Below are 6,179 nucleotides of genomic sequence, written 5' to 3'. Positions count from 1 at the left end.
TATAGACTGTGTAAAAATATTTGCAAATTACATATCCCACAAATGAAATATTTTAAGAATATCTTAAGAACTCTCAAAATTCCATAATCAGAGAAACAGTGCATTTAAAATTGGTCAACGGAATTGAACAGGCCAAAAGATGCACAAGAATATGTGCGACCTGGTTAGCCTTTAGGGAAATGCAGGTTAAAATCATGGTAAGATACCACTACACACATGTATTAGAATGACTACATTAAAACAGAAATACTATATTAAGGGCTGGCAAGCACGCAAAGTGGAGATCATAAATTATTGGTGGGAATGCAAAATGGCCTAGCCAGTCACTCTGAAAACATTTTCACAGTTTTTTTTATAAAGTTAAACACAGACTTAGCATATGACCCAGCAATCCCACTCCTGGGTATTTAGCCTTGAGAATTGAAAACCAGTGTTTAAACAAGTATCTATACAAAAATGTTTATAACAGTTGTAGTCATATTTGCAAAAATGAAACAAAACAAATTTGGAATGAACCCAAATGTCCTTCAGTGGGTGAATGGATAAATGAACTGTGCATATCTATACAATGGGATACTAATCAGCCACAAAAAAGAGCAAACTGCTCATATATGCAAGGTATTAAACAGAGCGAGAAAAGCCAGTTTTAGAAGGTTATATACCATATGGTTCCTTTTGTATGACATTTGAAAAGAAAAAAAAAAACTATATAGAACAGGTGAGTGATTGACAAATGTAGGGTCAGGAAAGGAATTGAGCATAAAGGATAACATGAGAGAGTTCTGTGGGTATCCTGGAACTCTTCTGTGTATCTCGGTGGTAGTGGTTAAACAAATCCATACATATGTTAAAATGTGCTGAACTGTATATGAAGAGAAAAAGTCAATACTATTGCATAAAAATTCTAAGTATGAAATTAAAAAAAATAAAATCAATACCAACTCATGGATAATTGTCTTAGTCTTTGTTAAAACCTAATATTGTTATTTATTTATTTTTCCTCAGATGGTTTCAGCTGTGACTATTGGGATCTTTTTCAGAGCTCCCTGCGTAAATATAATTTTTATTAGGATTATTTTAGGAAGATTTCATCAATGAGGGTCTAACAACTGAAAGGTCAGGAGAGGAAATTAATTATATAATTGTTGTAGGAAAATGATTAAATTCTTCCCATTATTCCATACTATTAAAGATAGCATCTGGTTGGTCCTGATTAATTTGTGATAGATGACTTATGATAGACATTCTTGCCAATTTGTGAGTTCCTACTTTGTAAATTGAATTCGTATTTTCCATTTTAAGAAGATCTATGCTGATTTTTACAGTTTTCTACTTCAGCCTCACAAGAGTTTTAAATTATTTCTCCCCAGCTAGTGCACTGAGTAGGTGGCTACTTATTTGAAAGCCAAAGAAATATATTACTGACACTTACTTAACATTAACTGATGAATTGAGGAAAAGCAGAAAATGTCTGTATTTTCTAGCAGGGATTGATACCAATATTTTAAAGCATAATTAGGGACTACATAATTAATTTGGTTAGCATTAATTTTGGTAAGTAAAATCATTATTTTCTTTACATAGTGGAATGCTAGATGGGGTACTTACTAAACAATTATGCTATAAAGTAATATTTATAAATAAAACATTTAACATAATTTGACAGAAAATTATTTGAGATAATATTTTAAAAAGAATAATAAAAATTCCATGCTTTTGCAGAATGTGCTCTTGGGACAATATCCTCTTGGAAATAGTGTAAAGAATTCTAGGTATAATGAAAATGCACTTCAGACTTGCAAATAGATTTCCATTGCCCTTTTAAAAAATGTAAGTTAATCCTTGTTTAATACCTATCATTTTTTCCTAAGAAGAAAGAAGGAAAAATATGAGTATATGTGAAGGAATGCACGCCTGTGTGTGTGTGAGAGAGAGATAGAGAGACAGAAAGAGAGACAGAAAGACAGAGGGAGAGAAAATATATTGACCCTTTTATAGTGGATTTGTATGATCTTAATGCCATATAGCTTCTGGTCATTTAGAAGGATTGTTATCTGTGGGATAAAACCATGGTATGGTTGCTGCAGGTTGTGGACAAAACAAACAGAGATAGTTTAAGTGATATGGATAACAACAGATTGACTCTAAAGCAGGCAGAAAATTACAGAAGCAGAGTTCCATTTTTTTTTACAATTATTAATGTGTTTTAATGTCTTAATGCTTTGATTATCCATTAGAAACACTAGTATTAACAGCTGTAACAAGTCAAAATAGTATCAGCATTACATGAGTCACTACTTACCCTTTCTCTTCTCCTAGTATTGCCATCTTCATCCAGAGAGGGATTGTTTAGTGCTCTGTGGAAATTGTGGATTTCTTCTAATGATTTGGTTACCTACGATACCCAATTATTGGTTTCCTTTCAACCTAATCTTCTCAACTTTGAAATAAAGCCCAAGGACCGTTTGTCTGTATCTGCCTCAAGGAAATGCTTTTTCATTTTGTTTTGTCTTTTTCAGGGGGAAGTATAATGGCAGTCTCCTACTACCACAAATCATGCAGTCAAATTTCCCATGTTTGGGGGAAATCACAGGGGTCAAGACATTCAGAGTGCAGTGGATGAGCCTTACCTTGGGAAAACCACTTTTGTGATCATGATAACTCCCCTGCCATGTAAGTATTCAGGGAAATGCTTTTAACCTGGCATAGCTCTTATTAGAGATTTCAAAGTCGTAGAGCCATTTTGTTAGTGGCTGTGAAAAATGACAAAAGACTGGAAGTAGCAGAGGGACCAAGACATAAATGTTTCCTAGAAATCCTGGGACTGTCCCAGAGCAAAAACCTTCCAAAGCAGCAGCAGCAGCAGCCCGGACTGTGCGGGTGATCCTCCTGGTATAGATTCATGCCGCTGGAGTGTACTCCATGTGCCCCATTTTCTAGAGAGAAAATGACTCAATTTCAAACTTTTCACCTGTGTATCACAGCTCCACATGGATTTGCCGAGAGTTGAGGTTCCTGGAGCTTTCTCAAAGTCACATTGTTGAGAGCCACTGTCCAGACCAGCGGTGACATTAGATATCAGACACACAGGAATAAAAGCTTTGTATAAGTAGGTCATAGAAAATATCCATTATGTATTTTGCCAAGTGGAATGAGGCAACAGAATCAATTTATTTTCATGCAAGCGCTATCAACAAGCACTTAGTGCGGTACTAATGCCTGTGTATTTGGAGTAATACACAGTAGGTGCAAGCACCACAGGGGGCACTCTTGACAAATATATAAACGAGTTTTAAGAATTAACTGGGCAAGCACTTTCTGGTCTTTCTGATTCCCAGAGGTTGGAGCACAGTAATTGATTTCCCAGACTCATTGAGTCAAACATGAGATACAAGGATGAATAAAACATAGTCCTTGACCTCAAGTAGACTGACGAAACATTATAACAGGAGAAGAATTTTATGATGAATATAAATACAAACATTAAAAGTATTAGAATATAGCGACAATGAACTAATTTTGTTGAGATTTAACACACATTCTTTCATAAAAGACTCAAACTGACCCTGTCAGGGAAGGGACAGTAGCCAGTTAGCAAAAGAGAAAATGAAATTCTTCAGGGAATCCTTCAGTCTCCCGTAGTTAGTAAGTAACAGATTTAAGATTTGAATTTCTGTTGTTTTTTCTCAGTTCTTAAACCTATATATTTCCATTACATCTACCAGAAACATATAGTTGAGCGAGGAGGGGAACACTCCCTGCAAGATGGCAGCTAGAATCAAGAATGATTTTATATTAAAAACATGTGTCAAAGGTGAAATAGGAGTTTAAGACATTGACAAAATGAGGAGTGCTTTACTTGCAAGGGTTCAGAGGCAGGTCACACATTTTAGGAAAATTCAGAATATTTTTCTTTTTATGTTTTCCAATAGAGATTAATCTATAATTCAGTCTTTATGCAGATAAGAACTATAATTTATTATATAAAGAATGTGCTACTTCAAGTAGTTCCCCAAGCAGGAGAATTAAAATAAAATAAAATTGTAAATAAAATGCCAGATTGCAAAAGCATTCTTTGGTTTATTTGAAACAACAAGTAAAAGAGCACTCTGCTTTTAAAGGGCTCACTGCCAATAAGTCAATTGGAAAAGGACAAACATTATATGGTCTCATTCATTTGGGGAATATAAAAATTAGTGAAAGGGAATAAAGGGAAAGGAGAGAAAATGAGTGAAAATATCAGTGAGGGTGACAAAACATGAGAGACACCTAACTCTGGGAAATGAACAAAGGGTAGTGGAAAGGGAGGTGGGTGGGGAGTTGGGGTGACTGGGTGACGGGCACTGAGGGGGGCACTTGATGGGATGAGCACTGAGTGTTATGCTATTTGTTGGCAAATTGAACTCCAATAAAAAATTTTAAAAAATTAAAAAAAAAAGAAACCATAGCAAAAAAAATAAAATAAAATAAAATAAAGGGCTCACTTGCCTGTTGCTCATTGTCAGCAGTTACAGAGATGGTTACTTGAAAATACTTCTGATGGTTATATTCATCCTCTGTTAAAATTTAACACAACTATAATATGGCCATTTTTTCATAGGACATGCCCCTAGGAAGAATGCTTATGTGTGATGTTTGCCTTTTGGGATAATTTCTTGTATTTCTTTAAAATAACTTCTAAAAGTGTCTAGTTTCTCACCCTGCATCAATGCTTCCTTATCCCACTTAATGATAAAACCAAAAACTCACTCTCACTGATAAAGTTGGATTGACAATTATACACAGTACTAAGAATTTGAGTTCTGTTGCTATACCAACGAATACTACTCCATTAACAAATAGGAGATTTTTTTTACTCTTTGAAATCCAAAAAAAATTTAACATAATACTACTACATCAACAAGTTAAATAAGAAAATAATATGCAGTGATTTAGTAGATGTCTACAGTATTTACTACAGTTTAAAATCAGACCCTAATGAATGCATTTTGCATTAGAAAATAAAAGCACTCTCCCTTGCTAAATAGGAAACCAGTATTACAATCAATAGCAACATTTATGTACACTCTATGTGCATATATGCATGTCTGAGTGTACAGATATGTACATTTTTTAAAAGTTGAAGTGTGGTTCACATAATGTCACATTAATTTCAGGTATACAGCCTAGTAATTCCACAAGTCTATACGTTATGCTGGATGCACCACAAGTACAGCTACCATCTGTCACCTTGTGATGTTGTTACAATACCATCGACTATATTTCCTATCCTGTACCTTTTATCCCCATGACTTATCCATTACATAACAGGAAGCCTCTATCTTCCACTCTCCTTCACTCATTTTGTTGATCCTATATCCCCTTCTTGTTTGGAAACCATCACTTTATTTATGAATTTATAGGTCTTCTTCTGATTTCTGTTTGTTTATTCATTTGTTCTGTTTTTTTTTTTCCTTTTTTAGATTCTAATATAAGTGAAATTATAGGGTATTTGTCTTTCTCTGGCTTATTTCACTTAGCATAATGTATTCTAGGTCCATCCATGTTGTTGCAAATGGAAGATTTTATTCTTTTAGGGCTAATATTCTAGTGTGTATGTATGTGTGTATAGATCTATATATCTACCACATCTTGTGTTGTCCATACATATATTTTTTTTACTATTATTAGAAAGAGAGAAGGATAGCTCGAGTGAGAAGGGAGGGGTGGAAGGAGAAGGAGAGAGAGAACCCAAGGGCATGGAGCCTGAGCCAGGGCTTAATCTCATGACTCTGAGATCATGACCTGAGCCAAAATCAAGAATTGAACATTTAATTGACTGAGCCACCCAGATGCCCTTGTAAATAATGCTTCAGTGAGCATAGGGGTGCATATATCCTTTCAAATTAGTGTTTTTGCTTTCTTTGGCTAAATACCCAGTAGTCTAATTACTGGATCATATAATGTTTCTTTTAAAATTTTTTGAAAAGTCTCCATACTGTTCTCCACAATGGCTGCATCAATTTACATTCCTAACAACAGTGCATGCAGGTTTTCTTTTCTTTACATTTTCACCTACACTTGTTCTTGTCTTTTTATTATAGCCATTCTGACAGGTATGAGGTGGTATATCATTCTGGTTTTGATTTGTATTTTCCGGATGATGAATGATGTTGAACATCTTTTAATATGCTTGTTTG

General features: G+C 34.6%; 1 non-coding gene across 1 annotated transcript; it reads right to left on the bottom strand.

Annotated features, from left to right (window-relative positions):
• Nucleotides 1-2,516: 2,516 nt before the first annotated feature.
• Nucleotides 2,517-2,681, bottom strand: LOC112654215 (U1 spliceosomal RNA). The gene has a single exon (XR_003132876.1). It is a non-coding gene; the product is annotated as a U1 spliceosomal RNA (small nuclear RNA).
• Between the last annotated feature and the right edge of the window lie 3,498 nt (nucleotides 2,682-6,179).

Source organism: Canis lupus, chromosome 3, assembly GCF_003254725.2.
Source record: "Canis lupus dingo isolate Sandy chromosome 3, ASM325472v2, whole genome shotgun sequence".
Taxonomy (NCBI): Eukaryota; Metazoa; Chordata; class Mammalia; order Carnivora; family Canidae; genus Canis; species Canis lupus.
The sequence above is the reverse complement of the archived record's forward strand: the minus strand, read 5'-3'. Positions and strand labels throughout refer to the sequence as shown.